The following is a 23,086-nucleotide window of genomic DNA, read 5'->3' on the forward strand; positions in this document are numbered from 1 at the left end:
CTTTGCACGTTTTGATATCAGTGGGGCTGGTTTATCAAGGGATTTTTTTCCTGGTTTATGAGACTTCTAGCTTCTTTGTGATCATGCTTTTCCTGATAGAAACTTCAGGGCTGTTATAAGAAAAAATGAGAGAACAAGGACTTTGGTTCCTAGGGGTAAAGAAATGTGGGAAGGAATTTGGGGGGAGCCTGGGAGGGAGAGAACAGTAGGAGGGAGGCTCCGCGTCAAGACCTTGACCCCAGGTCCGTGGAAAGCACTGTAGCAGCAGCTGGTGCGTATTCAGTGCTGCTGCGTCCCAGGCCCTGTTGCAGGCTTGGTAGCCCCGCAGGCCGCACGGCCACCCTGTGCACTGGGCAGTTACTGTCCCTGTTTTACAGGTGAGGAAACCGAGGCACGGGACGATTAGGTAACTTGCCCAAGGTCGTGCAGCCAGTAAGCAGCAGGGACGGGATTGGCACCCGTACGGTCTGTGTGCGCTCAAGCAGGCCCGCTGGCCGGCGAGACGAGGCGGACGGGCTGAGTGCGCCTGCTGCGTCCGACGGTTCCCTCCCGGCTGAGGCTTCGGCCCCCGTGAGCTGTCCCGCACCCCCGGGGAGCCCGCTCCGGGTCCAGTGGCGTCCCACGGCACACAGAGATGCAGAACCACGGACAGCACAGGGAAGCCTGAGGCCTCTGATCCTGCTCCCTGAACTGCTCCTAGAACGTTCTCGGGGGATCAGACCCCCTACCACCCACGTTCTGAAGTCCCTTTCCCTCCCGTCCCGGGGGCTCCCTCGGCCCCGGGCAGCCCCTCCTGTCAGCACGTCCTGGCCCTTCCTCCACCCCCGGCCTTCTGTCCATTGACCCTCTTTGTCCCCCAGCTTGGGGACGAGTCCTCCAGAAGCCCCCCACCTGCCTTCTCAGGCCCACAGGCTGTGGGGGGGGGGGACCTGGATGGTGGTCGAATAGCACCTGCTGCTTCATCTGAGAAAGAACAGCTGTGCGTAAGCACTTGCCCGTCAACAGTCGACGTAACAGAGAAACAACCGGAAGATGGGAACTGAAAATTATTAGGTATAATTAAAATACTGCTCTCTCCAAAGAGCTACGGTTTAAAAACAAAGAAAAAGCTTTCAAGAGGTTCAAAGTCAGCAGAGGATTAGATGTAATGGAGCTCAAAGGCTCAAAATGAGAGAGAAGAGCTATCGGAAACACTAATGGATTCAAGGTTTGCTGAAGTGTGAGGCTGAGGTGAACTTCTGACTGGACACCCCGTCGGTGAGGTTGCCGCGAGGGCCCGAGGCCGTCCCGACCCGTGTGTTTCACGAAGATGCGTCCCTAAAAGAGCATCTCTCACTCTCAAAGTGGGCAGTTCTCTTACTTAATCATTTCAAGTCATCTCTTTATTACACGGTAATTATACGTGACCGCATTCCATTTCCCGCCACTTACACCTCATTTCCTCAATGTCACGCAAAACGTGTTAGTGCCTCAGCATTTGAACCAGTCAGCAGGGTTTGGACCCGGGTTTGCCCGAGACGTGACTGAGCGTGGAACAGTGATGTCCGAGTGGACGTAGCAGGTGGGGAGCGTCAAGACCAGCATCTGGATGCGCCGTTGGGCCCCCGCGGGGGGGCCCGGGCCCGTTGCCAGGAGGGGCTGGCCCCGGGGACAGTGGCACAGGGCGGATGGGGGAACACGCGTCTCCACACGCGGGGGAGCAGCTTCCTGTACTCACATCCCAGCGGCATCCGCACCCCCGAGAGCAGGCGGGAGGTTCTGGCAGGAAACCTAAGTGGGCGGCCGGCGCGATGGGCGATATCGGCTGCGCGTCTGGACTAGTGTTGTGTCGCGTGAACGTCCCCTCTGGCCTTCATTCAGTCATGAGGAAGACGCAAGCAAAGACAAAGCCGGGGCGCCATCTTTTGCCCGGGAGGCCCCGCAGGAAGGGGCAGGAGTCCCCGTGGGGGCGTTAGCACCGGGAGGGAGGGTGGGAGCCGGCGCTACCCCAGACCAGGCAGCCGGGCCGCTGTGACTCGGGGACGCTGCAATATGGGCTCAGCAGCCAGGCTGCCTCGTTCTGAACCCCTCGGGCCCCTGGGGCCCCCGAACCTTCCCGGTCTGTAGGGAAGGCAGCAGGAAGCCCGGCGGGCGCTGGGGTGCTCAAGACACTGGTCACCGTGCGGCGTCCTGTCCCCTTCCAGCCAATTTGAAGGGTGTTTGTTACATTTCACCTTCTCGCTCATCTAATGACAGGAGAGGGAGCCTTCCGAGGTGCTCAGCCGGTCCGGGAACTCCCTGGGGAGGGACCGAGCTGCGGGGTGGGGGGCCGGAGGAAGCCGGCCTGCCCCAGGCCCCAGGCCCCCCGCGTGCGACTCGCTGTCCCTCTTGGGGCCACCATCCGGGCCCACCCGGTAAAAGCCCGGAACAGTCTGGCCTTTACATACTTGGCAGCAGCTGGGGCCCGTGCACCGGTGACACCCCCGGGTCCGGCTACAAATGGCCCTAATGGCTTCATGACTTTGCCGGCCTTGGGCTGACTCAGTGCTGACTGGAGTGGAGGCGTGGAGCCAGCCAGCAGGTGACGCGTGGGGAACCCTCCCAGGCGGGCGGCTCTGGTGTTGCTGGGCACCGGGCAGGGGCGGGGACGGCTGGCGGCCGGGCAGAGAAGCCAGAGCCCTCGTAGTGGCGCCTCCTGGGGGCAGAAGGAAGCATTGGCCTGACTTGAGTCTCATGCTGACGGAGCGCACGCTTCACGTTCCCAGGTAGCAGGGCCTCCCTGGTAAAGTCCCGGGTCCCTACAACAATTATATCTATTGTTTAAATTTGAAAATTACGGCGAAAAGTAAATTGGAAAATACTGCCCCCTCCAGGAGGCGGAGCTTTGTGTGAACTAGAAGGCGCGTCCCTTCCTCCCGCAGAGGCGCCCGCGCAGGGGTAAACCCCAGCGCCCCCGCGTGTGGGCACAACCCACGGTCTCGTGCAGTGGCTGGGCTCGTGGTCCTCCGTAACTGGCCTTGAATTCTGCCGGCGTCACCCCGTCTCTGCCGCGGGGCCAGCGCCAGCCCTCCCGCCCCCACCGGGCCCTGGATCCGAGGCCCCGACGCTCTTCTCCCGGCTGTCACTCCCCTGCTTCCCCCGCACTGCCCTCCGGGGCCCGTGTGCTCTGTGCTCCCCACCCCCGACCCGGTAGTTTGTAAGACCCTTCTACTAAAGTATTCTGAGGGGCGCCTGGGGGGCTCCGTCAGCTAAGCCTCCGACTTCGGCTCAGGCCATGAACTCACGGTTTGTGCGTTCGAGCCCCGCGTCGGGCGCTGTGCTGACAGCTCAGAGCCCGGAGCTGCTTTGGATTCCGCGTCTCCCTCTCTCTCTGATCCTTCCCTTCTGGCGCCCTCTCTTGCTCTCAAAAATAAACAAACATTTAAAAAAATTAACAAATGAAAAAAATAAAAAAATACTGTGAGATGTAACACTCCCTCGGAAAAGTGTAGAAAACATGTATTCACAGCTCCATAAATTATTGTGAAGTAGATATCCAAGTACCCAGCAATCTGCGCAGGAGATGGAACGTTCCGGGCCTTCTCCCCCTCTGCCTCCCTTCCCCCAGAGCCTTCTCTGGTTACAGTCCTCTCCATCATTCTGACTTTTGGAAACTCCTCTGCTCTTTTCCTTCTACCACACGGGAATGCAAGCCCCGGTTCTGCGGTTTCGTTTTGCCCGTTTTAACCGTTTACAAACGAAGTCGCACAGCGCGCACCTTGTGTTTTGCATCTTCGGCTCAGTTTTGGGTTTGTGAGACTCACCTGGGTCGCTGTGCGTGGCTGTGGGTGGTTCACGGGAACCGCTGTGTAGATTCCGGCTGTATAGACAGACCACCTGCTGCTGACCTGCTCTATGGTGAAGGACGTGGAATTGTTTCTAGTTTTTGGCAGCTAGGAACTTGCTGCCGTGAGCTCAGAGCCGCCTCCAGCTCGGCGTGTGTGTGTGCTCCGCCAGCTGTAACCCTGAGGACGGGAGTCTGGGGGGGGTGTGTGGGTGTGCGTGCGAGTGTGCGTGCGCCCGGGGGTGAGCCTGGGGCCGGGAGCCTCGGGTTCAGGGTAGGCACCTGGTCAGCGCTGAAAACCCAGCCGACCAGCACTGAGTCGGCTCCCCCTCGGATCCGCGGGGACGGGCCGCCGCTCCCTGGACCTGACAGCGTGTGGCGCCGTGGCCTTTGTTTAGCCATTCTGGGGGGTGTGGCGGGTTTCACCGTGCGTTTCCCTGACGACTGGATGGAACATCTTTCCGTATATTCCTTGGCCACGTGGTATATGCTCCGTTGCCAAGTGCTTCTTTGAGGCTTTTGCTCATTTTTTGCTGTGTGTGCTTTTTCTTTCCATATTCTGCGCATATATACGTACATACATATGTATGGAAAATGTACGTGTATTTTATATGTATATGTATGTGTAAGACACATACAATAAAAACTATTTATACTTTATGCTTATATGTGTATGCATGTACATCTATAAATATCGGCATTTTACTACACGTACATGTAAGGTGTCCACAAATGTGCAAGCAGTCAGTTCTCTGTGTAACGTGGGTAGTGTGAGCTTCGTTACCCGCATTGCAAATATCACCACTCAGGCCTGTCGTTCTCTTAACAGATCCTTCGATGAAGAGTCGTGTTCAATTATCATGTGGTCGAATTTATCTGTCTTTTCCTTATTGTCAGGGCTTTAATGTCCTGTTTAAGAAATATTTGTCATGAACATATTCTTTTATAGTATTGAGTAGGAGCTTTTAAAAACTATCTTATTTTTTGTGATATTTTCTATAGCATTACACTCTTACAGACATTCTATCTGATCTTTTTTAATTTGGAGAGAGAGGGAGAGAAGGTGCACAAGTGAGGGAGGGGCAGAGAGAGAGGGAGAGAGAGAGAATCCCAAGCAGGCTCCACACTCAGCTTGGAACCCACCTTGGGGCTCAGTCCCATGCCCCCGGGATCATGACCTGAGCCGAAATTGGGAGTCAGATGGTCAACTGGCTGAGCCCCCCAGGGGCTCCTAAAAACCATTTTAAGTTAAGGTATATCACGTGTGAAGTGTGTAAAGTGTACAAGCTTAACTGTACAGTCCCGTGAACTTTCCCATAGGTGCACACTCAGCGAGCACACTCTGGTCTGGACAGATATTTACAGCAAACCAGCTTCCCCGTCCAGTCAGGTACAGCCCCCGCCCCCGGACAAACACTATTCTAACTTGTTTATCTTTTTTTTTTAAATGTTTTATTTATTTCTAGGAGAGAGAGAGAGAGAGAGAGAGACAGCGTGAGCAGGGGAGGGTCAGAGAGAGAGGGAGGCACAGACNAGCGTGAGCAGGGGAGGGTCAGAGAGAGAGGGAGGCACAGACTGAAACAGGCTCCAGGCTCCGAGCTGGCAGTCAGCACAGAGCCCGACGCAGGGGTCGAACCCACGAACCGCGAGATCATGACCTGAGTGAAAGTCGGACGCTTAACTGACGAAGCCACCCAGGCGCCCCCTAACTTGTTTATCTTTTGTCTTGTTGCTGGACTTCTGCCAGACTGAAGTCTCAGGCCTCTACAGATAAGGTGCCCTGACCATTCTCACACCTGTGTCCGGCGGACAGAGCTCGGCCTCTTGCGGGTGTTCACCGCACACCTGGGAACGGCCGGCCGGGTTGTGGTGTGGATGTACGTGTGGAGACCGCCACACCTTGCCCAAAGTGACCGCACCAGTTGCACCTCAAAGAGCAATGTCAGTTCTCACTGCTCCGTGCCCCCATCAACACTTGGTTTGTCAGCACTTTTTCAAATTAATTTATTCATTTTGAGAGAGACAGAGACGGGGAGTGGAGGAGGGGCAGAGAGAGAGGGAGAGGGAGAGTCCAAGCAGGCTCCTTGCCGGCAGCACAGAGCCCGATGCAGGACTCGGACCCGTGAACCAGATCATGAGCTGAGCCGAAATCAAGAGTCAGACGCTCGACCGACTGAGCCCCCCAGGAGGCCGGTGAGCCCCTGATGGTCCCGCTTCCCTGTCAGCGAGCGTTAAGCTCCTCCGCGAGGCTGCGGGCGCCCGGTCAGCGCCGATTGCTGACTGGCTCACGTTGTACGGACACCACGCTCCGTGCGTTTCTCCGTTGGTGGACATTTGGCTTGTTTCCCATGTTTGGCTGTAACGAGTATTCTTGCAGAAGACTTTTTTGTGGATATCCGTTTTCACCCTTCCTTCGTAAATACCTTGAGGTGCAACTGCCAGGCCAAAGGATTTTCCCTCCCAACGTCTTATTATGAAAAATTCCGAGCGTACAGAAAATCGAGAGTGTTTTAAGGGGAACGAGAACCCGTGTGCGCACACTTCCGCTCGCTTTGTCACATGGCTGTCCGTCGTGCGGTCCCTCTGGCTCTCACAGACGCATTTTATTTCAAGTAGACACCAGTGCACTCCTTCCCAAGGGCACGCGTGTTCTGAGCTAGAATTCCGTATTTGCGTGGAGTTGTTTGTTCCGATGTAGAATTTACAGACGGTAAGTGCGCGGGAGACCCCTCCTGACGTGCGCACCGGTGCTCGCTCTGGACCCTGCGGAGAAACCAAACCCCCTGCTGTCACCCAGAATGTTCTCTCACCTTTTACCACCACTCCGTACTTCTGCTCTTCTGAGACAACAGTTTTTCCCGTTGTTTGCTGTTGTTTTTAACGGTGAAAACGGTATGTCTGAGGACACAGTATTTCCTTTCCCTGTAAGGCTTTGTTCACTGAACATTATGTTTTGACCTCCATCCACGTCATTGCCCAGATCAGCCGACCATCCTTTTTACCCCGACCGGGACTCCGTGCATCCAGCGTCTCCAGTGTGTTTATTCAGCAGGACCCCTGCCCGTGTCCGGCTTGAGGTCATCATGAAAAAGGCTGCTACGAACATTCTTTATGAAACTTCGCGCCAACACACGCCGCCGTGCCTCTCGGGCGCGCACCGCAGAGCGGGAACGCGCCTCGTGTGCACCTCTCCTTTGAAGGAGGGCGCCCGGCTGCGCGTGTTGCAGCCCAGCAGCGGCGCACCGCAAGGCCAGCTCGTGCGCCTCCTCACCCACGTTTGGTCGTGCCGATCTTTGTGCGGTAAAATGCACCAAACGTAACGCCTACCGTTAGCGCGCTCCGTGCTTCTGCCGTGCTGTGCGCCCGTCACCGGGAATCGGTTCTGGACACCTCACCGCCCCTCGTGGGGACTCTGACCCAACAGCAGCGGCTCCTGGGCTCCCTCCCCGAGTGCCCCGCCGTTGTGGAAAGGGGCCCACACGCTACGTGGCCCGCTGCGCCTGCTTTCTTGCTCTCCGCCCAATGGCTCGCGTTTCCCCGGGTCATGGTGTGGGTGCGTTGTGCTCCCCTCCTTCCTTGGCGGGTAACACCCCACTGTGGGGAGAGGCCACGCTTGGCCTCCTGGTGCCTCAGCCGATGGACGTTTCCAGTGGCTCCGCCTCTCCGCTGCTGGGCGTCCCGTGGTTTTGTCTGGACACTGTTCCCCTTCCCTTGAGTGCATCCCTGCGGGCGCTGCGGGTCCTAGCGTCATCCCGCGTCCACGGGGCTGTTTGTGTCGGCGCAAGAGCTTCCCTTCTGTTATTAATTTACTTCTTAGAAAATCCAGAATGGATACTGCATTTCACCAAGAGTTTCCTTCATCGATCGACTTGATCCCACGGCCGCTCCCTTTATTATGTCCTTTGGAAAACTATTCTGGATAATTGTAAAAACATCAAACGGACTCTGAGCCCCGGGGGGAGCCCGACTCCACGCGGCACGTGGGTCTCACAGTGACTCGTGACCCCTAAGCTGTGCTGAGACGGGACAGAAGCATCAGTGCTGCCATGGGAGAAACAGCCCCAACTGCTGAGACTCCCCGGCTCCGTCCCCACCTCGCATCTGGGCCCGGTCAGGGTTACCGCCTCCTTACCCCCCCGCCCCTGGCCGCCGAGCCAGTGCTCCAGTCCGCTTGGCGGGTCGCCCAGTCTGAGTGTCTCGGGGACCATCACTGCGCATGGAGCGCCGACTCCTATGTAGTCCGCAAAGCCCAGCTCAAATGTCACCTTCTCTTTAAAATCCTTGCTACCTCGTGATCTGCACAACCATCCCTTCTCGGACGGCCTCCCTCGCCGGATTAATTTTTTACTTTACGTCCAAGTTAGTCAGCATCTAGTGCGATAATGATTTCAGGAGTGGATTCCAGTGATTTCTTTCCTCTACGTGTGACACTCAGTGCTCATCTCGGGAGGTGCCGCTGGCACATTTAGCCCAACCCCCAGCCACAAACCCTCCAGCGACCCTCAGTTTGTTCTCCGTATTCGTAGTCTCTAAGGATTCGTCTCCCTCCTTGTTTTTATATTATTTTTGCCCCCTTCCCTTACATTCATCTGTTTTGTATCTTAAATTCTACACACGAGTGAAGTCGTATGATATTTGTCATTTCCTAATTTCACTTAGCATAATACGGTCTAGTTCCATCCATGTTGTTGCGAATGGCAAGATTTCATTCTTTTCGATCTCCGACTAATACTCCGTTGTGCAAATACACACCACATCTTCCCATCCTTTCTTCCATCAGCGGACACTCCGGCTCCTTCCGTACGCGGCTGTTGCCAGTAGTGCTGCTGTACACATTGGGGCGCGTCTGCCCCTTCGAAACAGCACCCCCGTGTCCCTTGGACAAACACCTAGTAGCGCACCTGCTGGGCCGTGGGGTCATTCTAGTTTTAGTGTTTTGAGGGACCTCCACACCGTTTCCCAGAGCGGCTGCACCCGTTTGCGTTCCCCGCCGCCGTCCGGGCCGGGTCTTAGGCCGCTGAGGAGAGGGACGCGCCGTGGTTCTCCCTGTGCGTATACAGACCGTCGTCATCCCGTGCGCGTTCAGTCAGTGCTCAGCGAACTGAGTTAGTAAATCCTTCAGCAGAACATGTGGCCGCAGACCCGGGAAAGCCCGAGGGGTCAGTCAGCGTTTCCTTTTTTTTAAGTGACAAAACACTCTTGTCAAACGACCTCTTCCGTGGCGCCCAGCCCAGCAGGCACACACAAGCAGAGGTGCCTGACGGAGGTCGGGGTGCTGGGGGCAGAGCGCCCCAGCCCCCATCCGCAGGGGAGCCCCCAGCGCACCGCTTCTCCCGGAGCGAGCCCAGAGGCCGGACGGGAGGGGGGCCCTGCCCAGGTCACGCGGAGCGGCGGGCTGAGTGAACAAGCCGGTGGCGCGACTCCAACCCCCCACGGCCCTTGATGACCGCCCGCTGACCCGCATTTTATGCCCCTGTCGGTCCGGCCGGTTTAAAGCCGGGCTGGAGGCAGCAGCTCTGGTAGTGTGAGCGGTAGTGTGAGCGGTCGTGCTTGGCAGGAGTGGGCGGCACGGGGAGAGGAGCGCCGAGCTCAGGCAGGACACCGCTCAGGGCCTCAGCTTCCCCATCTGTGAAATGGACGCAGAAGCTGGCAGCCGGTCCAGCCAGCGTCCTACGATTGTCCCCACCTGTGCCGTTGGGAACGCGCACACGTCCCACTCAGCTCCCGGGTGATGTTTCTCCTGTGGGGCGTCGAACGTTTACCGTCCCTTGTGAACGTTCAGCAGGCGCCCCCACTGACCTGCTCCCGCCCGTGTCCTGTGCCTCGTGCCCTGCACCCACCCACCCGTCCGCACGTGCCCCCTGGCCCGGCTCCAGCCTTTACTGTGGTCTGAGACCCTCTGGCGGAGAGGTCAGCAAGGAAAGCACTGAGATGCTTGGCTTTTTGCATCTTATAACTATGAAATATGAAGTGTTGAAAACCTCTGTTGTATTCCATATTAGCATGACTAGCACACAAAATCACGTAAACATACTATAAATCTTTACATTAGCGTGCACGCTTTTATCGGCAATGCGTCTCTTAATTAAATCGGCTGTAAAAATCATTTCATCCCTTTGCTGAGTGTCCATGGATGACGATTCCTTTTTGCTACGGCTCAGCGCCAACTGCCTTTTTATTTCATGTCCTTCATGGCCGTCAGCACCGAGAAACATTTTGTTACTATTTAAGGGGGTAGGAAGGAAAGGGGTTTTGTTACATAAATGCCGTTCAGTCGGTAATCCGCCCAAAAGCACATAGTGATCCGTCCTCAAAGTTGTCTTTAAGTTTATCAGCTGATTCCCAGCTGGTTTGCTTCTGGCACGTTCTCTGCAGAGACACCCACCCTGTGAGCTGCCGCTTTGCTGGAGGTTTGTGCCCCTGGGGGCCACGCGCCACAGAGGGAGGCCGGGGGTGCGGGGCAGCAGGGGATGGACACCTCCAGAAACTGTACGCACAAAACGGGGTCCTCCCGGGACTCGGGGGCCCGGCTGCCCAGGGAAAGCCCTCAGGCGCCCTGGGGGGTCCGTAGTCACACGTCCCTGGTGTCCGTGCCGTCTCGGTCGTGCCTGGGCTCCACAGACTCACAGACGGCGCCAGGCCCCCCGGGGGGCTGCCCCAACCTCTTCTCGAGTCCCCTTCTCCCTCGGCGGCTTCAGCGGCTCCCAGGACCCTGGAGCTAGAAGTGCGTAATGAGCCCCAAATCCTTGCATCCCGGTGTCCAGCCTCAACGTCTCTCCTGAGCTGCGAGCCCGCTGGATGCCCCCGACCCCCACCATGAGTGTCCTGTCTGGGTGTCACTGCAGCACGAGTGTCCCTGACCCACGAGACCCTCCAGTGTCCCCAGGCCCTTGCCGCTGGCCGCTGAGCTTCTGCTCCCCGAATCCTCTCGTCCACCTCCTCCTCCCCACCCCGTGGTCTCTGCCTTGCTTGGGCCCCGACGCGTGTCCCCCGCTACAGGTGCGTCCTGACCCACCTCCATCACTCCCGTCTTCTCCCGCGCGGACGCACCCCTGTTCCAGAACGTTCTTTCTAGAATGCAGATCTGACTGCTTGGGGGCCCTGCCTCAGGCCCCTGCCCACAGGATAAGGTCTTGCCTCCGTCCCCGGCTGCGGGGCCCCAGCTTCTGCTGAACTGCTCGCGGCCCCCCCACCTGGGCTCGTCCCCGGGCCCAGCTCTCCGCCTGGACGTCTCTCCGGGCACATTCCTGCGCAGCCCAGAGTGTCACCTCCGTCCCCGTCTCACCTGGGAGGCCTTCCAGCCCAGCCCGCGTCCCTGTCTGTCCGTGCCCGGCGCACCGTCCCTCCACCGTCACCGCTGGGGGCGCCCGGAGAGCCGGCTCGTCCCCGAGGGGCCTCCCGAGCTTCACAAGAGGCGTCACAAGGGAGGGGCTCCCTCACCCTCGAGGGTCGTTGGTGGTGGGCGCGGCGGCCGGAGGCAGTCTGGCTGGCGGAGGGAGGGGACGGCACTGCCATCGCCGTGGCCTCGCCCAGCCCAGCAGCCTGTCCCCGCGTCGGCCCCGCGGCCCCACAGCAGGTGCCGGAGGGGGGCTTCCTGCCGCCGCTGAGCCCCACGTGGGACCCGAAGCGGCACTCGGCGGCAGCTCTGTGTGCTGTCCCGTCCAGGTGGCGGGTGGCCTGCGGGAGCCCCCGGGACCACACTCAGCGGAGACACTGAGTCCCCACTCGTGGGTCATGAGCAGAGCTGGCAGACGTTCACACGGCTCGTGTCCACATGTGAATTAAAACAAGTCTAAACAGCACCTCATCTGCGTATTTTGGAGGCAGACGGTCCTGGATTTTAGTTCCGACTCTGCTGCGTCGGCTGCGAGGCCTGTCGAGTCCTGGGTGTTGGACCCCAGGTGACACTGTGACACCGGCTTCCCGCCGGCCGCACGGGGGTTCTATGCCCTTTCAAACATGCTTCTACCCCTCACAGTCCTTGACAGTCCCTGTCGTCTGTTTTTGTTTTCCGGTGGCTTCTCTGTGTCGCGCTCCGCACCCTAGCCTGGGACCTCTCCGGGGCGGGCACTCTGACTTTCCCCTGCCCCCAGCACCTGCTCGTGCGAGGCCCGCAGCCCTACTCAGGGAGGGCCCTCTTCCCGGGCCGGTTAAAAGCCCACATCGCTCAGGCCTGCACGCTCGCCCCAGAGGCTTTCCCACCGCACGCGCCCTCTGGAGCCTGAGGCCGGGGCGGGCGGCCTGCGGTCCTGTGCGGGGGCCCACGGGCCAGCTGTGCGGCCGAGCGCAGCCCCTCGTGGTCGCCGGTGTGGGCAGGAGCCGCAGGCTGGGACCCCGGCTGGGCTGGCAAGGAGGGGCCGGGGCCGGAGAGGGTGCGCGCCTGGGATGGGCCCCCTCTGTTTGGGGTTCTGAGTCCCTGTATCCTGCCAGCCCCTCTGCTCGTGGGAAAAGGGGTGCAGGCATCTCCCCTAGGGGGCCCTTCCTGGGTCTGCCCCGGTGGCCCCAAGTTCCCTGAGCAGGTGACCCTGTGCCAGCAGGCAGCTCTCCAGCTGTGAGGAGACGGCACAGGCCACGGGGCCCCCAGACCGCTTCCCTGAGCCCTGGTGCTGCCTCGGTGCCCCGGGCACGGTCCCCATAATGACACGGGGATGCACATGTGACCACCAGCCTCTCGATCCCTGGACCAAGTTCCAAGGGGTGCTCAGCTGTGGGGAAGGAGCTTCCCCGCCTCCAGGCCCCGAGAGCTTGCGTTTTCCCCGGCCGTGACATTTTTCTTTACATATGTGATAGTTCAAATGACTTGAGAAATGGGAAGTGGGAAGAGAAAGTTCTGGAAACCCCCCTCCTCTGAACTTTTCTAATGCTGGAGCAGTGTTAGAAGCCGTCTGCGGCAGACAGGGAGGTGGGGCCGGGGGTGACAGAGGAGGGGGTTTCCTTTGGAAGTCACCTTCATTAGGACGATTAGAACGAGGTCAGAAGACACTGCCATTCAACCGACCTTCTGTTGCTAACAAAACGTGTGTAGCTGAGAATTCTAACGCCTGCAAGACGGGGCCCCCGGGTGCCCCCGACTTGTCACAGGCGTCTGACGGGGTGCTCATCTCGGCCCACCTCCCAACCCAGTGTCCTTTGCTAAAGTAGAAGCAGTTCTCGTTAATCGTAGGAGACTAATAACCCCTCATCGAGATCTGAGGTGAAGGGGCTGCCAGCTAAGTGTCCGCCTCAGGTCATGATCTCACGGCTCGTGGGACTGAGCCCCACGTTGAGCTCTGCGCTGACCCCGTGCAACTGGCTTGGGATTCTCTCACCCCGTCTCTCTGTCCCTGCTTGGTCTCTCTGTCTCTTTCAAAATAAATAAACTTAAAAAACATCTAAGGTAAGGATCAAAGAATTTGGGGAGTGGGGAGAAAATCTGGAAATGTTCTGGTCCATTTGGGGAGGGGGGTTCCAGGAGGAAAGACTGAGGCCCAGAGAGGAAAATGGGCCTAGGAAGCCCGAGCTGGTGCCTGGCCTGGCGTCCAGGCTGCGAAGCATCAGGGTCCACCGTTCCCTCCGGGGGGTGAGGACCCAGAGCGCGAGCAGCACGGGCTGCTGGGGGGAGGGGGTGGCGGAGAGAGCACAGGGGAGCCGCTCGAGTCCACAGGGGGCTTCCCGGTGGTGACAGGCCCTCCTGCGGAGAAACACCTGTGCTTCCCTGGGAGACGAGGTCGTGGTGACAGCCTCCCGGGGCCCCTCTCTCTGCCGGGCCGTGTCCCCACTGGCAGCAGAGGCCGGTCCTGGCCTGGGGAGGACACACCGCAAAGATGGCGGCTCTGTAAGGGGCAGACATCCGGCCCCTGTCACAGATCCAGTCACGCTGACACCATGGTGACTTCCAGGCCAGGGCCCATGGAGAGTGAGGGACACAGGTTCCCGAAGCCTTTGGGCATGAAGGACCTGATGGGAGGGAGTCTTGTCCGTTCCTGCCGCGGGGACAGCGTCCTCAGGGCTGGCGGGGGGGGGGGGTGCAGCGCCAGAATGTGCGGGGTAAGTGAGGCCCAGCCACCCCGGCCACGTCGTCCCGCAGGAAACCCCGGCCGCCTGGCGGGTACATCCAGCCTGAGCCCCAGTCGCCTCGCGGGCACGCCGGCCTTGACGGTGGGGTCAAAGGGATCGAGCAGAGTGGGGGTCACAGAAAAGTTGGCAAAATCCAGACACTGTCCACACTTCCATCCCAGAGTGTCCTCACAACCTGGCTTGTGCCTCAGGTCCCCTCGGGTCCCCAGTGGCAGCATCAGCAGGTGTTGCACACAACAGCTTGCTTGTGAGGTTGCGACATGCTGGTCACGGGCATTTTCATATTACAGTCGGTTCAGTCAGGCTCTAGTACATTTACAGTGGCTGCGTGTGTGCGCGCGTGTGTGAGTGTGATGTATGTATGTATAAGTGCATGTCTGTGTGTATGATGTGTGAGCACGTGTGTGATGTGAGTGTGTGTGGGTGTGTGCGAGAGCACACGAGTGTGCATGGATAAGTGCGTGTGCGTGAGTGTGTGATGTGTAAGTGCGTGTGTGTGTGAGCACAGTGTGTGTGCATGTATATGTGTATGTGAGTGTGCATTAAGTGTGATGTGTGTGCACGTGTGAGAGCACAGGCGTGTTACCTGCGTGTGTGTGAACAGAGGGGGAGGAATCCCAAACTAAAGCACATCTTCAGGCACTTTCTCAGGAAAGAGACACCATTCGCGCCCACCCCCTGCTCTGCTCCCCGAACGGCCTCCCCTGCAGCCGGCACAGTCCTCACGGCGTCGGGCGGCTGTGGCCCGGCGGCCCCGCTCACGGGTGTGGATCCAAAAGAGTGCGAGCAGGGACCCAACGGGTACTTGCACGCCCACGTCCACACCAGCGGCACTCGCTACAGCCAGCAGGTGGACGAAAGGTCACGTCCACTGAGAAGTCGGGGGGTCAACAAGGTGTGGTCTGCACACATGACGAAATATCGTTCAGTCTTAAAAGGGAAGGAAATGGTGACACAGGAGGCAGCACGGAGGAGCCCTGAGGACGTTACGCTCCGCGCAGCAAGCCGCAGTTCCGCGTCCGTGAGGCGTACCAGCGCCGTCTGGCTCATGGGACAGAAGGGAGCGCGGTGGCTGCCGGGGCCCAGGTGGGGGTGGCGATCCTCGTTCAACGGGATGACGGAAACGTCCCGGCAGCGGCAGTGGGGACGCTCGCACAGCAGAGCGAATGTGGTCGGTGCGGTGAGCTGCACAGGTGCTCACGACGGGGCACTCTGGGTGCCGTGCCAGTGCGCACGCGCACACACACACACACGTCAGGGGGACCGTCTGCACCAAAATCCTTGCTAAAAGCCGGTTCCAGTGTAAATCTGTCTCTGGGCCCAGGCCTGATGGCGTGGCACCTGACGGGACGAGGCACCACGGCAGAGGTTTGCTCTCGGGAGAGGCGCCTCTCCCACGCCGTGGCAGCTGTGAGGTTTCCCTGGACTCGGAACTCTCCCAGGGGACCCCCACCCCTGCTCTCCCCGGCTGAGCGCCCGCACGGGAGTAAGGTGGCCTGCACAGTGTGTGGTTGGGGGACCGTGGCCAGTCGGGTGTGGGCAGACGGAGCGGAGGACGCTGGGGGTCCTGAGAAGCCCGTGGGGACCGTTACTTCTTTCGACAGGACATGATGGGGGTGGGAGGGGCCTCGGCTCCCTGGGCGGCACTCGTCTTGGAGGCACGTCGTCAGGATGCACCCTCGGGTGCATGCGGAACAGACAGGCGCGGTCCCAGGCTCTGGGCTCGGTGGATGTGATGCCATTTCCTGAGATGGGGACACTGTGGGGGGGCAGTGGGGTGGGGACACGCAGGAAATCAGAAGTTTGGTCTGGACACACGAAATCTGAGGTCCCCATTCGCCACGTGGGTGGAGAGGCCCAGCAGGCAGATGGGCCTGTGAGTCCGGTTCAGGGGAAGCACGTGGGAGATGCACACTGGTGGGAAGAAGATGGCCCGGAGCTCCGCGCGTTCTCTGCGTGTTCTAGATCAGGCCCGGAGCTCCTCACGTTCTAGATCAGACCACACCACCATGTACCTGCTGTATCTGCATTGGGAGGAGTCAGAGAGGTAGATCCCAGAAGTTTCTCTGACACCCCCCCCCACTGGCCAGAGGTCATGCCTTGACGAGGACTGCTGTGGTGGAAGATGAGGGTAACGTGCTAATCGGAGTGGCCACGGGTAAGCGGGATGGGAAGAAGTGGGACAAAAGTAGAGAAAATTCTATGGAGGAGAAGGAACGTGTGGTAGTGGCTGCAGGTAGGTGAGGGTCAGGGAGGCGGGTTTTCCTTCTCTTGTTTTCTTAAGATGAGGAGAATTCCCACGAGCCCATCTTGCAGACCGGAGGGATCCGGGTGAGGAACGGGCGAGCCCGTCTAGGACACTGTGTGCGTGACCGCCAAGGCCGTGTGGGACAAGCAGGGAGGGAGCACCCAGCGGCTCTGCTGTTTGGGGCAGAGCCTACATGCAGGGGCGGCCAGACGGCCCCCCACAGCACAAGGGCTGTGCCCCTGGGAGGTGTGGGCCTGTGTGGACCCAGGAGAGCGGAGGTCCAGAGGTGACCATCCCACGCCGGGAAGGGACAAATAACGAGGCTCACTGCATCTCAGGAAACTCGTATGCTGACTTCTTTCAAGAATGTTCTGGCAGCACCAGAGCCTGAGTTCTGATGGTGTCATGAGGGGGAGACGCATCGGTTTGAAGCCCGTTAATAAGAAACAACCGTTCTAACTTTGACAAAAAGAAGAATTTACCGCAAAACCTCTGGATCAAGAATTTATTGCAAAACCTCTGGACCAACAAGGACCCTCTGTCCCTGCCACCCGTGGGTCCCGCTTGTGCTGGCCGACTTCCTTTCCAAAGTGACACAGTGCGTGTGGCCCTGTCACCAGAGCCTGGGCGCTGGGGGGTCAGTGTCGTCTGCACTGCGTTTCAAAACTTCAAGCCTCGGGTGGGGGGGCGGCTCTGGTTGTGCTTAGGTCACGTGCTTGCCCCCCCCCCAGTCAGGTTTGGAGGGTTTGCAGCCGACCATGAACTTCCAAGCGGGCCCATGTGATCGGGGCTGCTGAGTGGGAAATTTCTCAGAAAAAAAAGGGAAGTGCTGGAGGACAAAACAATACAGGCTCCTATAGAACCAGGTCAGTGAAGATCTACCTTTTCCCGACCCAGGGAGGGACCTCCTTTGGCAGCGGCCATAAGGGTTGGATTAATTGGCAAATACTCAGCCCCCTCCCGCTGCAGGAGGGGCCGTGAGATTCGCGTCGTCCAGGCCAGGTGTTCATAGACACGGCTCACGTGGAGGCTTGAAGCCGGTTTCCGTGTTGGGCTCACGCCTTCGTGCGCCAGACTTCAGCAGGAGGAAAGGCACACGGGCCACTCGCCCCCAAAGACGGGAGTCACCGGAGCTGCGCACCCATCCGAGCCCTGCGCTGGGGCCGGGGGAGTTTCTTATGCGACAGCATCCCTGCAGCCAGAGCCGGCTGGTCCGGCCGCTGCGGCTTCCCGGCCCAGCTCAGCCTCACCGGCTCTCTGGGGCTCCGACGGGGGCACACTCACCCTCTTCTCTTTTCCCGAGGCCGCTTCGGACCACGCCTGCGGCCCTGTCCCCCACCAAACCCACACGTGTGCCGCTCGGGGTCTCCTGACTCTGCTCCTCGTCTGTCACTGTGTGGTCCTGGCTCGGGCCGCATCGCCTGTGCCTGACGTTACCTCGGCCGCCGTGGTTAGGATCCAGAGCCTGTAAAGAACTGCCAAACTCAGTAAAAAGAACGATTTGAGTTTTTAGGAGATGGACGTATGCTTTGAGCAGATGCTTCCCATAAAGAAGATAGAGAAACGGTAGCAAACACACAAAACATGTTAAAGTCACCATGAGACGTCACTCCAGACCTGCCGGAAGGTTAACCTTAGAAGGATGGACCCCACACACGGCGGCGAGGAGGGCGGCCGGGCCCCGTGTGTGACGGTGCTGGCGCAGAGGGGGCGCGGTCACTCGGGAACACGCCATGGCAGTTTCTTTTTTTTTTTTTAATTTTTTTTTTTTTAAATTTCTAAGAGAGAGAGAGAGACCGTGTGAGCAGGGGAGGGTCAGAGAGAGAGGGAGACACAGACTCCGAAACAGGCTCCAGGCTCCGAGCTGGCAGTCAGCACAGAGCCCGACGCGGGGCTCGAACCCGCGAACCGCGAGACCATGACCTAAGCGAAAGTCGGACGCTTAACCGACTGAGCCACCCAGGCGCCCCTACGTGGCAGTTTCTGATGAAGCTGAGCTTCTGACAGAACCCCAAAGCCAGGATGAGCCGCTCACCGCGCGGCCCCGCAGCCCCACTGCTAGATGTTTCCCTGGAGAGTCTGCACGCAGCAGTGCATAGGAGCCTTGCTCCTGACGGCCCAGACCCCCGGCGGGGGACGGAGAGACCCTCGAGGTAGATCCACACGACGGAACCTACTGCTCAGAAATAAAAAGGAACAAACTATGTTTTCTCAGCCACGTGCACGGCTCTCAAAGCCCTTCAGCTGAGCGCAAGAACCCAGGCGTGTGCGCTGCTGATGTCCTGTTTGTGGGATTTTAGGGACAAGGAGCCCCGGTGACGTCCAGCAGAGCAGTGGTGGCCTGTGCCTGGGTGGGGGGGTGTCGGAACTGAGCACAAAGGGCACGAAGAGATGTTGTGCGGTGGTCGAAACGCTTCCTGTGCTGACGGGATGCTGACCCTCATGGGAACTCAGTGCACACTTAAGTGGGTACATCTTTACATCTGGGGGTCCTGCCTTAATACCACTGGTAACAGTCTCTGTTTTCCTGTCTCCTCGGTGGTCAGCCCTGCGGAGGGAGTACTTCCTAGAGCACAGATCTGACCATGACTCTCTCCTGCGTAAGCCTCCCAAAGTTCAGGGGCGTCTGGGCAGCTCAGTCAAAGTGTCAACTTCAGCTCAGGTCATGATCTCACGGTTTGGGGGTTCGAGCCCAGCGTCGGGCTCTGTGCTGACAGCTCAGAGCCTGGAGCCTGTTTCAGATTCTGTGTCTCCCCCTCTCTCTGCCCCTCCCCTGCTCATACTCTGTCTTTCTCTTAAAAATAAATAAAAACATTTTTAAAAGTTAAAAAAAAACCTCCCAAGATTGCCCTTCCTTCTCGGCCCATTCCAAGCTCTGCGAGCAGCAGTGGCCTCGGATCCGCGTCTGCTCGGCGTGGGTTTGCGTCTGCGGTTGGGCTGGGTCAGGACACACGTCCGTACTCCCGCTCAGCCTGGTGGCCGTGGATGCGTCCCCACGAGCCAGCTCGAACACCGGCCTTCTCTCGGGGTCCCCAGCCCCCGCTGAAGTTCAGGTCGTGTTGTGCCAGCCCCTTAACGCTCTGCGCCCTCACGCGGTGAGCACCGTGCTGACGGCACGCGCCCCGGGACACAGCGCGGGGCCGGCCCGTGGCGGGTGCTCAGCGAGCTCAGGGAGCCGTCGGCCGAGGCAGCGGCTTGGGTGCTCTGAGTCCTTGCTCTGCACAGGTCGCTGCTCTCGGACGGCCCGGTTTCACCTCCTGTCACTGGACACACTTCTGCTTCCCTCATTTCTGTTTTAGATCCGCTGTTTCCGTCCCAGGCGGGGAAAGTCCGAGGCCGTCTGCCAAAATCACCTGACGGTCCTGTCTCTTGTATTTCACGATGACATTTGGGGAAAGAAGAAAACGGCTTCCGCTTTGCTCGGGGAAACTTGGCACAAGAACCGATGCAGCTTCAGCCGTGACATCAGCGTGAGTGTGGCCGCTGGGAAAGTCCTCAGCGAGGCCGGCAGTGGCAGGAACAGAGCGCCGTCGGCATCTCTGGTGTGCCCTCTGCAAGCCCCCCGGGGAGCGGGCACCCCTTTTCCTGGGCAAGCTGCCCGCCTGGAGTCCGGAAGGTCCGGTAGCTGCCGTACGAGACGCGAGAGACGTCTGCACGTGGTACCTGGGTCGGTGGGGACGTGCACGTGGAGGTTTTCCCTGGCTCGGGCATGGGGAAGCCTTCAGGGACCCTGAGGGTGGGGATGCGGGGACAGGCACAGAGCCGGACAGCGCCCCAGAGTGGAAGTGGGGACTGCAGTGGGGTGCAGTCAGCTTGACCAGGGAGGTCAGGCCAGAGCACGGGTCCATTTTAGGAGTTTGGGCTCCTCTGGTTAGGCTGCGGGAACCCCTTGCAGGGCCCTGAGCTTGTGTGCAGAATGGGCGATAGGTGTCCAAGTAAGACACAGACAGGGAAGGAGAGGCTGTCCGAGCACGCACCTGAACTCACAGGTCTGACTGGTCCAACCAAGCACCTGGATGCATAGGTGTCACTGGTCTGAGCGTGCACCTGGACACACAAGTCTGACTGGTCCCAGCGTGCGCCTGGACATACAGGTGTGGCTGATCCGAGCACGCACCTGGATGCACAGGTGTGACTGGCCCGAGAGCACACCTGGATGCACAGGGGTGGCTGGTCCGAGCACACACTTGGACACACAAGTCTGACTGGTCCGAGCACGCACCTGGACACCACAGATGTGGCCGATCCGAGCATGCACCTGGACACACAGGTGTGCCTGGCCCGAGAGCACACCTGGATGCACAGGGGTGGCTGGTCCGAGCACACACTTGGACACACAAGTCTGACTGGTCCGAACACGCACCTGGACACCACAGATGTGGCCGATCCGAGCATGCACCTGGACACACAGGTGTGCCTGGCCCGAGAGCACACCAGGATGCACAGGTGTGACTGGCCCGAGCGCGCACCTGGACGGCACAGATGTGGCCGATCTGAGCGCGCACCTGGACACACAGGCGTGACTGGCCCGAGCGCACACCTGGATGCACAGATGTGGCCGATCCGAGCGCGCACCTGGATGCATAGGTGTGACTGGTGTCACCAGGCACCTGGACGGCACCGGTGCAAAGGACACACTAGCACAGCATTCCAGGTCGCACACAGTCACCCCATCTTCTGTGGGACCATTCATGATTTTAACACCCCCCCAGCGGTTCCCCCTCCCTTTCCTCCTCCATCCCCTTGTGGCCTCTACAACCGTAGTTAAAAATCCAACCCCAGGAGCCACGTCTGTGGACGCCTCTCTCCCGCCCTCTGTGCCTCCCAGCTCCCTCCCTTCCCACGCGCACTTGAGCCTCACTCCCAAATGCAGCGGGAGACTTGGGGGGAGTCCCACCTGCTTATTTCGCTCATAGCATTTCCTAGAAATTAGCCTCCTTGGATGGAAACCACGCTCCCGCCAGGGGCCTCGTCACATTGGGACAATGGCTTTTCCGGCCTGGGAGCAGACTGCCCTCCGTTGCCTGATGGTTGAGGCCTGGCCCCCGCAGACCGCAGCAGATGGCGGGGCCCGCGGGGTCCTGCGGTGCACACGCCGCTGCCCTCTGCGTCCCGGTCGTGTCACTGTCGAAGGCCAGTGCTCTCCGGGAAGTCTTTTTCTGCCACGGCCTTGGGAGGGGGAAGCAGCTTGACTCGCTCTGGGGAGGCAGGGTCAGCCAGGGCCGGGGGCTCCCCGAGCAGCGAAAACCCAGCAGTTTCCCCCACAAGTTCCGCCTTTGGGGAAAAGCGAAGTTGACCTCAGCAGCCTGTGGCTGAGGTCACTCACCGGGTTCCTTGTCCTGGAGCTTGGGTTCTCCTGGCCACCCGCCAGCCGGGATAACCTCGGGGCTCTTCCTTCCTGTCCCCCGTCGAACCCCCAGGGCCCGAGGGGACTGATGACACACTGGAGGCGTGAGATCCAGGCCACCGTGTCCCCAGGGGGTTCTGGCCCAGGGGTTCACAGCCCTGCGGCTGCCTGGTGGGAGTGGGCCCGGGCGGGGTGGCCGGGACGGCTCCGATCAGTTTCCTCTCTGCCAGGCCGGTGAGAGGACCACACTGACTCATCAGGGGACCGTGGACGTCCGTGATTTGCACGTGCACCCCTTGCGCCGGCTCTAGAACCTCCCACACGTTCCCTGATGCTCGTCTTAGCGATAAAAGTGGCCTGGGTTTCCTCTCCTTGAATCGGCATGGCCCCATGACTACCAACCGCGCAGGACAGCAATGGTGCCTCTGAGCTCTCGGCTCGGTGACAAATGGCTCATCGTGTCCCGCGTGTGTCGCCGGAGCACCTGCTCTTGGGCCCCTGAGCCGCCACGTGACAAGTGTGAGCCATCTGAGCTCACCTGCTAGAGTGATCACGCGGAAAAACCCTGAGCCTGCCGCCGGCCTGGATCCCACACCCGTGAGGGATCACGCCGTTTCGGGCCACCGAGATCTGGGCTCTGGTTTGGTGGAAGCGAGGGAGGCTGGAACCTGGAACGTAGAGATGCGGCAATTTTGGCAAACGTGGCAGAGGGAGGAGGCACTTCACATACAGGAAGGCGGCAACAGTCGCGGCCTCGCGGCCTCGCGCTTTACAAACGGGGGATGTGGCTGGTGGTTCAGGTGTCTCACACTCTTCTGACCCTTGTTCTCAAACTCTGGCCTCCACTCAGCCGGGGCCAAGCTCCGTGCCTCCTCCGTGGAAGCGTCTGGACGAGATGTGTGCAGAGAAGACCGTGGCCAGGCCACGGGCGCTTGTGTGAGTGGACGGAGTTAGGAAAGCATTTCCCGCCGTCCATCCGCCACTGGTCCCACAGCAGATCCGCGGGATGCAGGTGCCTTTCCAGAACCTCATCCCTGTTGAGTGTCCACAGACCTGGCTCGTGGCCTTCGGGCGGGCTCCAGGAAGGGGCTTCCACTGATTATTTCCTCCTTCAGTGGCCTCCAACGTCGCATGCTTTCCCTGCACTGAAACTCCCTACGGGCAGAGGGCTTGGTGTCAAACCCCTAACATGGTGCACGGGTGCTTCTGGGATGACTGGACCCCACTCATTCTGGTCGACCCTCAGGGTGCTCGGAGCGGTCCCCTGATTTCGTACAAGGTCCCACGTGCGGGCAGAGCGGCTCAGGGGACTGATGGCCGGGCCCTGGTGAGTGCACACCCCAGCGGCACGGGCGGTGGGAGGGCCTCCTTCCGTGCTGGCACCTGGTCCGTGGCCCCTCGGTCCCTCTGCGCTTCCCACAACAGGAAATCATTCTCTTTGGTAAACACTCTTTCTCGCGCCCACACGTTCTTGAGAAGCGATTACCTGAAATAAAGTAAAGCAGGAGTTTTTACAGCAGCGCCTTTGCGGATGCAGATCAGGAAGTTGGAGCCTGAAGCCGGCTGGCCCCGGGGACAGTATAGACACACGTCATTCATTCATTCGCCGCCTTCCCGCGGTGCAGGTGGGGCG

Source organism: Hyaena hyaena, unplaced genomic scaffold (genome assembly GCF_003009895.1).
Source record: "Hyaena hyaena isolate Hyena2069 unplaced genomic scaffold, ASM300989v1 scaffold_13, whole genome shotgun sequence".
NCBI classification, from domain to species: Eukaryota; Metazoa; Chordata; class Mammalia; order Carnivora; family Hyaenidae; genus Hyaena; species Hyaena hyaena.